Here is a 12861-nt window from a genome sequence, read left to right on the forward strand (position 1 = left end):
GAACCCTGACAAGTATTTCCCAGAATCTCCCCAACCCAGAAGAGAAAATTTGGAAGTCATGATCAAACTTAATGCATTGCTATTTAGGGATCTAATGTCTGGCAAATAATATCTTTATCATTTATTTAATACATAAATGGTTTTTATTCATGTCTGCTCCCCCAAAGCTTGGCAAAGTAAAGGCCATGCATTAATCACTTTGCCCTTCAGTGAAATGCAGCCATCCAGTCTGTGAGGACTGTTAGCATCATCAGCCAAGCATGTGACCTGACTCAATAAAGTTTGGAACTGAAGCCCTCTTAAAGACACTGTAATTGGCACTTGTTGCAGGCAGAGAGTGTGGGATGGAAGCAAGAAGAGGATAATTTCCTTTTTAAATGCAGCAACCTTACTAAGGTACGAATAAAGGGACATAAATGATTATAGTAGAAGTGGAAGATCCTAGTGTGAAAATCCCTCCAGGCTCTAAACTTAGTGCTGGGATATGTTTTAGGTTTGAAAAAAAATTCTGTTGACTCAATCTTAGGATATCAAAAATAGAACTTTTTATCTTCTACAAGCCCTAATTTACTTACATCATGTTCTCTTCTACTATACTAATCTCTACACTTGAAGCATGGACTCTGAGAGGTCTTTTAACCTTCATTTCTCTGATATTTCTAATCTTCTCTTTTGTATCCATTCTAGTATTTAGCTTACTTTTATTGAGCTTTCTCCTAGTAGCCTTGTTATACCCAGGCCATAATCATTTCACATTTTCTCTTTTATAAATAAATGTCTTCAAATAACTTTGTCCTTCTTGTGTATGTCCACTTGAAAGCCAAGACAATTATTCTAACTCTATGACCTTATTATCATTCACTCTCAGGGCAGATATGACGTGGCACCAATTTTTCTGTCTTACTTATAACTTTTATTGATGTCCTCTTTCACTGGTCATTCATCAATGAGTCTTTCCATAAGAAATTAAAACCATGTTCTTTTCAAATTCTTGTTTCCTCATTCATTCAAATAATCAGTATTAAAACTGAGTATGTATAATATTTAGAGGTATGTGCATAGTCCATTTTCCTTCACTCTCTACTTTCTTGTTGCTGGGGGTAATGACAGCTGAAAGTTTACCAGTTACTTTCTATTGGTGATTGCTTTTGGATAAGGAGAGTGACTTTTTTTTAAGGATGTAGGGAAAACCTGGATAGATTGGATAATGTAGACAATAAAATTTTACTTCTTTGTGACTTAATCAGAATGACTTTAATACCAGTTCTAAGTCGAATACATTTTCCCAGTGTCGAATACATTTTCCCAGTGTATTACTTATTGGGACCTCATAGTTCATTCTGTTCCTCCACCCTACTCTGGTTCTTTTCCCAACAAATGTATTGATTTTGATGGCACACTCTAATAAATTCCTCATGTATGCATCTTTAATTGTGTCTGAGTTCTTGGGGCCCACCCTGCAGTCTTTATTTTCAGATAACACAGTTATTAATTGTATTTTAATGGGTTCTACTTATGCTAAGGTAAGGAAGTAAGATTTTTGTAGGTTTAAGACTTAGAATATATTTAATAAATTCATGCCTGGTATTTAAAACCACCAAGTGACAAATTTTCATATCAGTTCACTCTTTCCAGACTGACAGTTGCAGATACTCTCTTTAACTATCTTATAACTCATGGACTATTGGCTTATAGGATTTCAAAATGTCCAATGTTGTAAGTACATTCAACTCCTCTGCTTACTTTGAGTAAAATAAATGTCTATATGAGTTTACATGTTTTGTTTTGACATAATTTCAGGTTTATAAAAATCAAGAATATACCATTAATAATCCTGATCTACATTTTACCCAGATTCTCCAAGCATTAAAAATTTGCTACGTCTTTTATTGCTTTGTAAATTATTTCCTCCCTCATTATTGATGATAGATCTTTTTCTGAAATAATTTCAGAATCATTTGCATAATGTCTTTTAATCACTAAGCAATCCTGTATAAATTTCACCAAAACAATGGCATTCTCTCACTACCTACAAAAAAACTCTGAAAGTTAGATTAACATTTACTAATTAATAACACTACTGTACTATATATATAAAATTTATATATGTTTGGTCAATTGATCCTCTCATGTTCTTCATAAAGAAATTAAATTAAACTAAAATGTATCTAGTTAGAAATCACTCTAAGAACACATTTGTTGTTTTGGCCATCCTCTTCAGTTTGCAGTAATCTTTCAGTTTTTTTTTTATGTTGACTTTTTTAAGAATCTAATTTTGTGTTTCTTTATCCTAGTTTGTCCTTAGTTTGGATCTGTTGGATTCCATGTTAATCAAAATAATCTTATCACTATTAACATAAAAATTACAAAAGCCACGCAGCACCCTCTCAGTCAAATCAGAAAGACCCATGAAATAGATGTATTAGTTGTTAAAGTCATCATTTGTCTGGATTCTTTAATGTAAAATTACAATTATTTTTCTTTGTAATCAATAAGATTCTTGAGTGAAGACCGTACAATTATGTAGATATGCTACTGTTAATTACTCTGTCTTACTCCTTTTAGCAGCCAGTGATGGCACTGGAAATAATTATAGCCATGGAGATTGCCAATGGTGAATTTCTAACTATTGTTTCTTTTACATGTATTGGTTGGGTGGTTTGTTATAATAAACAATTTTAAATTTTTAACCATTTGATTTTACTTCATTTATTTATACCCAAAAGCTTTGGATTCTAACTTTTTCCATAGTACCCATTCTTACTATTATTATTCCTTTTCATTTTAAATTTCCCATGTTTTGCAAATAGAAGTTTTATGAGGCCTCAAAGGAACTTCTGTGTCCCTTTCCAGGCCCTGTTTTTCTTAACCAACTTATTAAATGACTAATTAGTGGTCTTCCCTTACTTTCAAAGGCTACAGATGTTTCAAGGGCTTTTCTTGCTCTAATTTTAGAACCAATCATTTCTCAAAGGAGTCCTGGTTCTTTTTAACAGCTGAAGATATTTGGAAAGATAATCTAAATGCCAGGTATATTCATTGCACTAGGATGTCCTTGAACTTTATCATAGCATCATTGAATATATGAAACTATGATATGTGTATACCTATCTCTATGTATTTATATACTTATCTATGTACATGGAGAATACTTATTGTAATCTTATACCAGGTAGTTCATTATAGTTTCCCCTTCCATATTTGTGCTCCTTCATTAGTCTGCTAGGGCAGTCATAACAAAATATGATATACTTCATGAATTAAGTAACAGAAATCATTCTCATAGTTGTGGAAAATAGATGATCAAGGTGCCAGTCAAGCTGGTTCTAGTAAGAGAACTTCCATGATATAAACTTCTTACTTTGTCTCCACAAGGGAAGGAAAGTGGGAGAGGACATAGAGAGAAAAGAGATGGTGAAAGGAAGTGGGAAAAAGAGAGATGGGGTGTTTTTCTTTTAATAGAACACCAATCATATGGTATTATCATTATTTTTCTCATTTAATCTTAATTCTATTGTATTAGTAAGTAGTCACATTAATGGTGAGAGCTTCAGCATATAATATGAAAAGGGGGTTACAATTCAATTCATAGAAATTTCTACAGCAGTGAATCTGGCCCCTATAATTCACAATCAATTCACATATTTATTAACTCATGGAATACAAATTAAGTACTTTTTTTGAGTCACACCCGGTTATACACAGAGGTTACTCTTGGCTCTGCACTCAAGAATTACTCCTGCTGGTGCTCAGGGGACCATATGGGATGTTGGGAATCGAACCCAGGTCGGCCATGTGCAAGACAAATGCGCTACTTGTTGTAATCTTCCTACAATCCCCAAATTAAGTACTTTTTGCATTATCAACACATGCCACAATGATATCCTATTTAAGTATATATATATATTTGTTATATATTTGGATTAGGTGTGGACAAATTAAATTGATCAAAAGTTTTTCAGTTAGATTGTACCCATTTAATTATACTTTTGTTTTATTACCTTCCCAGCACGTTAGGTGTTACATTTTTCCATATCCTTGGTCACATTTTACTTTTCTAAATGAAAGATATAACAGAAAGCTTCAAGTCAACAATTCTCAGATAAACATCACTACCCTTACAATCTCTCCTACTTGTCTATCCCTCTATCACTTTGTTTGGTTTGGTTTGGCTTGGTTTGGTTTGGTTTGGTTTGGTTTGTGTCACATCCACCTGTGGTTAGGGTTTACTCCTGGCCCACCTTTAGTTATCAGTCTGGGCAGCCCATATGGGGTGCCAGAGAATAAACTTCGGTTCGCCAAATGCAAGGCAAGTGCCCCACCTGCTGTTGTACCATTTCTCCAGCCCTACTCTTCTAAATCTAATTAGTTTCTTTTACCACTTAAAAGAAACAAATCATAAGTTTTTCTTTTGTATTTCTTTCATATTTTTCTTTCTTTTTTACCTTTTTAAATTTTTTGGTGGGAAGGTATAAATGACCGTTTTACTGTTTCTCCCTTTTCTTTCCCTTGAGAGTAGAATTTTATAGATAAGCGTTTGCATATTGCCTTTTTTTTCTTATGAGTATATTCTATGAATTACTCCATATGGTCCATAAAGATTTTCTTCATTACAGATTTTACAACGCTGTAATCTTAAAAGGGTAGACATTTCATCAGTTTCAACCACTTACCTTAATTAAGACATTTAGATTATTTCCAACATTTTGCAATTGTATCAATTGCTGAATCTGTTAGTACAATTATAAAAGATGCTTTTACATTTAGACACCTGATCTATTGAAGTTTTATTGTTTTATATGATGTGACTACAGCTCTATTTTTCAGTTTTTCCTAATTTGCTAAGCATTTATTCTAAGAGAATTTATTTAAAAATAAAACAACAAATACTTTAAGCAAATGGTTTGTGATGCTTCATTTATCTTAAAGTTCTATTCATTCATGTTCTTATTTTTGGACTTTCTTTTCCATTTTATTGTTGTGACTGTTTATTGTGTGACAGTATCACAGTTTTAAGTTAAAGGATTTTATAATCTATTTCATGGCTTACATGTTTATACACCTTAAAGGTTGCCATTTTTCTGTATATTCTATATTTCCACATCAACTTTAATATCAAATTGTATAACTGCGAAGAGAAAAGTATTGGTATTAGATTGAAATAACATTGCATCGATCCAGGCACCTGCCTGGTAGCAGGGCCCCTTCCCGTGGCTGCACGTCTAACTAGATCCTCTGAGAATGACTGGTTTTCATCCTTGGTCTGTGGGGGATGGGGATTGATACACACAGCCGAACCCAAAGCTGAACCGTTCCGAGCACCCTCTGCTCACTCATCCAAGTACCCCTCCCCCTCCCCCCCCCAGCTGCAGAGCCCCTTCCTGAGGCTGCGGGTCTAACTAGATCCCCTGAGAATGGCTGGTTTTCATCCTTGGTCTGCGGGAAACAGGAATTGAGGCACACCGCAAGAATCCAAGGCTGAACCGTTCCAGGTACCCTCTGTTCACTTATCCAGGTACCCGTCCGGCAGTAGAGTCCCTTCCTGGAGTTATTCTCCCCCTACATATCCCATAGGAACCATAAGTTACCCTCTTAGATGAAATTTTCACTAGGTTAACTTAACCACCAGAAACACATTTGCCAATAATTCATTAAAAAGCCCATCTCAATTAATTCTGCATCTTAAGCAGAATAGTACCAGTGAGCTTGAAGGTCTAAACTACACAGTTCACAATGGTAAAGCAACGCAGAAGCACACGGAGCTACCTGATTGAAGAGGCTAGCCCAGAAGACACCAACAGTAATGAAGTGCTAGACAACCTCTCTGACAAGAAATTCAGAAGGGAGCTACTGAGGATGCTTAGGGAACTAAAAGAAACAATGGAAAGCAATGCCAATAAAAGACAAGAGGATTTGAAGGGCGAAATGAGAAAAATGCAAACAAAATTACAAACGGAAATGTCAGACTTGAAAAACCTGGTAGGCGAATTGAAAAACTCAGTGGAAGGCCTCAGCAGCAGAGTAACAGCTGCTGAGGACTGAATCAGTGAGCTCAAGTCCAGAGTCCAGAGTCCAGAGTCTCTCCAGAAAAGAGAAGAAAATGGAAAAGAGACTCACACTTCGGGACGAGATGGCAAGAGGAGATTGTTATGAAGCCAAGAGGAGTAACATAAGAATTATTAGAGTCCCAGAGGGACAGGAAGAAAACTCTGATGACGAAGAAACTGTCAAAGACATCATTGCTATGACATTCCCATAGTTGAAGAAAACATGCGACCACATTCAGGAGGCCCAAAGGGTACCAGCTAGAAGAAATTCAAATAAAAATACCCCAAGACGCATCCTGATCAAAATGACCAAAACCTTAAATAGAGACAAAATTCTGAAAGCAGCAAGATCAAAGAAAGAAATTTCCTATAAAGGAGCATTCTTAATATTTACAGCTGATTTGTCTGATGAAACCCTCACGGCCTGAAAACAATGGTGGGATATAGTGAAAAAACTCAATGAAATAAGTGCCTCACCAAAAATACTTTACCCAGCGAGACTCTCATTCAGAACAGAAGGAACAACACACAGTTTCACAGACAAAGAACAACTCAGAAACTTCACACCAATTAAAAGACACAGAGTGGCAGAATGGATTTGAAAATTGAACCCAACATTCTCCTGCCTGCAAGACACATCTCAATAGTCAAAGCAAACACAGGCTCAGAGTCAAAGGCTGGAAAACAATTCTATAGGCAAACACTGTCACTGTCACTGTCCTCCCGTTGTTCATTGATCGAGCAGGTCCAGTAATGTCGCCATTGTGAGACTTGTTGTTACTGTGTTTGGCATATGGAATACGTCACTGGTAGCTTGCCAGGCTTTGCCATGTGGGCAAGATACTCTCAGTACCTTGCGCAGGCAAACAACTCCCATAAAAAATAGCTGGGGTAGCCATCCTAGTATCAGACCAGATTGATTTCAGACTGAAGAAGGTCACAAGAGACAGTGAAGGTCTTTTCTTATTGATCAAGGGATCTGTACAACAGGAAAAACTTACAATACTAAATGTATATGCACCTAATGAGGGACCAGCAAAGTATTTAAAACAGCTACTAATAGACTTGGAGAAAGACATCGATAGAAACGCAATACTAGTGGGAAACCTCAACACCACTTTATCATGCCTTGTTAGATCAACCAGACTCAAGCTTAGCAAGGATATACTTCATCTGAGAAAAAAATGGAAGAAAAGGACTTAGTCGATACATACAGCACACTTCATACTCAAAGAGCTGAATACACATTCTTCTCAAGTGTGCATGGAACATTCTCCAAGATAGACCACATGCTGAGCCACAAAACATACCTCCATAAAATTAAGAAGATAGAGATTGTATCAACAATCTTCTCAGACCACAATGCGCTGAAATTAGAAGTAAATCACACACACAGAAAACTAAATAAAACACCTAGAAATTAAACAGCTCACTCTTGGACAACGAGTGGCTTAGAAAGGAAATCAAAGAGAAATCAAAAGTTTCCTGGAAATGAACAAAAATGAGGACACGAGTTACCAGAACTTATGGGACACAGCAAAAGCTGTGGTAAGAGGAAAGTTTATAGCTCTACAAGCATTCCTCAGGAAGCAGGAGCGAGCCCACATAAATAACATAACCTCACAGCTAAGAGCTTGGAGAAGGACCAACAAAAGGAACCCAATCCGAACAGGAGGAAGGAAATAATAAAACTCAGAGCAGAGACTAAAGAGATGGAAACCAAAAAACAATCTGAAAGATCAATGAAACCAAGGGCTGGTTCTTTCAGAAAATAAACATACTTATAAGCCTCTAGCAAAACTCACAAAGAAAGGGAGAGAGAAAACCCTAATAAATCAAATCAGAAATGAAAAGGGGGTCATTACAACAGAAACTAAAGAAATTCAAAGGATCCACAGGGAGTACTTTGAGAAGATTTATGCCACGGAACACGAAAACCTCGAGGAAATGGATAGATTCCTAGATTCCTATAGCCTCCCAAGGCTGAACCAAGAAGACCTGGAATACCTGAATAGACCCTATTTCCATCAAGGAAATTGAAACGGTAATAAAAATTCTCCCCAAGAACAAGAGTCCCTGCCCAGATGGATTCACTAGTGAATTCTTCCAAATCTTTAAAGAGGACTTACCCCCAATCCTCTTTAAGCTTTTGAAGTATGAAAAACACAAAATTGAAGTATGAAAAACACTTCCAAACAGTTTCTGTGAAGCAAATATCACCCTGATACCAAAAGCAGACAGAGACATCACAAAGAAAGAGAACTACAGGCCGATATCCCTGATGAACACTGACACAAAGATCCTCAACAAACTATGAGCAAATAGAATCCAACAACTCATCAAAAAGATCATACACCATGACCAAATAGGATTCTTCCCATTGATGCAAGGATAGTTTAACATTCAGAAATCGATCAACATAATCCATCATATCAACAAAAGAACAGATAAAAACCATATGATCATGACAATAGACGCAGAAAAAGCATTTGACAAGATACAGTACCCATTTATAATGAAAACTCTCAGCAAAATAGGCATCGAAAGAACTTTCCTCAATATAGTCAAAGCCATCTACCACAAGCTCACGGCAAGTATCATTCTCAATGGGGAAAAATTAAAAGCTTTCCCTCTAAGATTGGGCACAAGACAAGGTTTCCCACTTTCACCACTCCTATTCACTGTAGTACTGGAAGGCCTGGCCATTGCAGTTAGGCAAGAGAAAAGTATAAAGGGAATACAGATAGGAATGGAAGAGGTCAAACTATAGCTATTTGCAGGCAATATGGTACTATACTTATAAAACCCTAAAGATTCTACAGAAATGCTCCCAGAAACAATAGGTCGATTTAGTAAAGTGGGAGGCTACAAAATCAACACCCAAAAGTCTATGACTTTCTTATATATAAATAATGAAAGAGAAAAAATAGACATTAAAAAAAAACAATCCCATTCACAATAGTACCTCAGAAAATCAAGTACCTCGGAATCAGGTAAACTAAAGAGGTGAAGGACCTATACAAGGAAAATTACAAAACACTACTTCAAGAAATAAAAGAGGACACTAGAATACTTTATCCAGCTAAACTCTCATTCAAACTTGATGGAATGATACATCATTTTATAAACAACAGCTCAGGAACTTCAGAGACTCAAAACCAAATCGAAAAGAATGATTAAAGGGGCTCCTGTAAGATAAGAAAGAAAACATTTATCAGCACAACCAACCCCTACAGAAAGATGGCACAAAATCCCATGACAATAATCTCTCTCGATGTCATTGGTCTAAATGCACCAATCAAGAGACACAGAGTGGCAAAATGAATCCAGAAACTGAAACCAACATTCTGCTGTCTACAAGAAACTCATATGAACAGTCAGAACAAACACAGATCAAAGTTAAAGGATGGAAAACAATCCTACAAGCAAACAGCTCACTTAAAAAGGCTGGGGTAGCCATACTAGTATCCCACAACATTGACTTCGGGTTGAAAAAGATCAGAAGGGACAGTGAAGGCCATTTTCTACTTATCAAGGGATAAGTAGAACAACAGAGAGAAATCACACTCTTAAATGTATATGCACCTAATGAGGGACCAGCTAAATACTTAAAACAACTGCTAATAGATTTTCAGGAAGACATTGCTAGCAATACAATAGTTTTCAGAGACTTCAACATTGCCTTATCACTTCTGGATATATCAACAAGAACAAAACTCAGCAAGGAAACATTTTCCTTGAAAGAAGAAATAGAAGAGAGAGGGATAATAGACCTATACAGGGTTTTACATGCCAAAAAGAAAGAATACACATTCTTTTTCAATGCACACGGAACATTTTCCAAAATAGACCACTTGCTAGGCCACAAAACATACCTCAATAGAATCAGGAAGATAGAAGTAGTATCAACAATCTTTTCAGACCACCATGCACTGAAGATAGAAGCGAATCACACAAAGACACCAAGTAACAAATCAAATACCCTGAAATTAAACAACTCAATGTTGAACAACGAGTGGGTCAGGAAGGAAGTCAGGGACAAAATCAAAAGATACCTGGAAACAAATGAGAATGAAGACAAAAGCTACCCTAACCTATGGAATGCAGGTAAAGCCATGTTAAAAGGAAAATTTATAGCTCTGCAAGCATTCTTAAGGAAGTAAGAAAGGGCCTACATAGATAACTTGACATCACAGCTCAAGATCTTAAAAAAGGACCAACAAAAGGAACCGAAACGTGGCCAAAGGAAAGGAATAATAAAATTTAGAGCAGAAATTAACAACATGGAAGCCCAAAAAACAATCCAAAAGGTCAGTGAAACCAAGAACTGGTTCTTGGAGAAAATAAACAAGATTGACAAACCACTAGCAAGACTCACAAAGAAAAAGAGAGAGAGAACCCTAGTAAACCGAATCAGAAAAAAAGGGGGGGCATCACAACAGAAACCAATGAAATTCAAAAGATCATCAGAGACTACTTTGAGAGTCTGTATGCCAAGAAACAAGAGAACCTAGAAGAAATGGATAAATTACTAGATTGCTATCATCTCCCAAGATTGAATCAAGAAGACTTGGGATACCTGAATAGACCCATTCATATCAAGGAAATTGAAACTGTAATCAAAAGTCTTCCCAAAAACAAAAGCCCAGGCCCAGGTTGGATTCACTGGTGAATTTTTCCAAACATTTAAAGAAGACCTGCTGCCAGTTCTCCTCAAGCTTTACCAGGAAATTGAAAAAACAGGAACTCTCCCAAACAACTTCTATGAGGCACATATATTCCTATACCAAAATCAAACAAAGACGCCACTAACAAAGAAAACTATAGGCCAATATCTCTGATGAACGTGGATGCAAAGATCCTCAACAAAATATTAGCAAATAGAATCCAACAATTCATCAAAAAGATCATATACCACCACCAAGTGGGATTTGTCCCAGGGATGCAAGATTGGATTAACATTTGGAAATCAATAAACATAATCCATCATATCAACAAAAGTAAATATAAAAACCACATGATCATATCAATTTTTTTTCCCTCCCGTTGATCATCGATTCGCTCGAGTGGGCCCAGTAACGTCTCTATTGGAGACTTTGTTGTTACTGTGTTTGGCATATCGAATACGTCACGGGGAGATTGCCAGGCTCTGCCGTGCAGGAGAGATACTCTTGGTAGCTTGCCGGGCTCTCCGAGAGGGGTGGAGGAATCGAACTCGGGTCGGCCATGTTGGCTGCATGCAAGGCAAACGCCCTACCGCTGTGCTATCGCTCCAGCTCATATCAATAGATGCAGAGAAAGCTTTTGACAAGATACAGCATCCATTTATGATGAAAACTCTCACCAAAATGGGTTTTGAAGGAACTTTCCTCAAGATAGTCAAAGCCATCTATTACAAACCCATGGCAAGCATTATTCTCAGTGGGGAAAATCTAAGGGCCTTCCCTCTAAGATCAGGGACAAGACAAGGATGACCACTATCACCACTTCTGTTCAATATAGTACTGGAAGTACTTGCAATAGCGATTAGGCAAGAGGAAGTCATTAAAGGCATCCAGATAGAAAAGGAAGAAATCAAGCTCTCACTATTCGCAGATAATATGATACTTTATCTCGAGAATCCTAAATCCTCTACCAAGAAACTCCTAGAAACAATAGACTTGCACAGTAAAGTTGCAGGCTATAAAATCAATGCCCAAAAATCCATGGCCTTCCTATATGCAAATGATGAGAGAGAGGAAAATGACATGAAAAAAATAATTCCATTCACAATTGTGCCCCAGAAAATTAAATACCTCGGAAACAGCCTAACTAAAGAGGTAAAGGACCTCTACAATGAAAACAACAAAACTCTACTCCATGAAATAAAAGAGGACACAAGAAAATGGAAACATATCCCCTGCTCATGGATAGGAAGAATTAACATTGTCAAAATGGCAATACTCCCGAAAGCATTATACAAATTCAACATGGTGATCCCTATAAGGATACCCATGAAATTCTTCAAAGAAATAGATCAGGCACTCCTGAAATTCATATGGAACAATAAATGCCCAAGAATAGCTAAAGCTATTTTTGGAAAAAAAGACGTGGGGAGGCATTACCCTCCCCAACCTCAAACCCTACTACAAAGCGGTAATAATTAAAACAGCATGGTATTGGAACAAAGGCAGTTCTGCAGACCAATGGAACAGGTTGGAATATCCCTACAAACAACCCCAAATGTATGAACATCTAATCTTTGAAAAGGGATCAAGAAATGTGAAGTGGAACAAGGAAAGCCTCTGCAACAAATGGTGCTGGCATAACTGGACAACCACATGCAAAAAAAAATGGGCTTAGATCTCGAACTAACACCAGGCACAAAAGTCAGATCAAAACGGATTAAAGATATCAACATCAGGCCAAAATCCATAAGGTACATTGAGTACAAGGTAGGCAAAACCCTCCATGATATTGAGGCTAATGGTATCTTCAAAGACAACACTCCACTGACCAACCATGTGGAAACAGAGATTTAAAAAAAAATGGGACTATCTTAAAATAAGAAGTTTCTGCACCTCAAAATATACAATGACCAGAATACAAAGACAATCTACATAATGGGAAAGGATATTTACCCAATACCCATCTGATAAGGGGTTGATATCAAGGAATATACAAAGCACTGGTTGAACTCTAAAAGAAGAAAACATCTAACCCAATCAAAAAATCGGGTGATGAAATGAACAGAAACTTTTCCAAAGAAGAAATACGAATGGCTAAAAGGCAAATAAGAAAATGCTCTACAGCACTAATCATCAGGGAGATGCAG

This window comes from Sorex fumeus, unplaced genomic scaffold (genome assembly GCF_029834395.1).
Source record: "Sorex fumeus unplaced genomic scaffold, SorFum_2.1 ptg000128l, whole genome shotgun sequence".
NCBI classification, from domain to species: Eukaryota; Metazoa; Chordata; class Mammalia; order Eulipotyphla; family Soricidae; genus Sorex; species Sorex fumeus.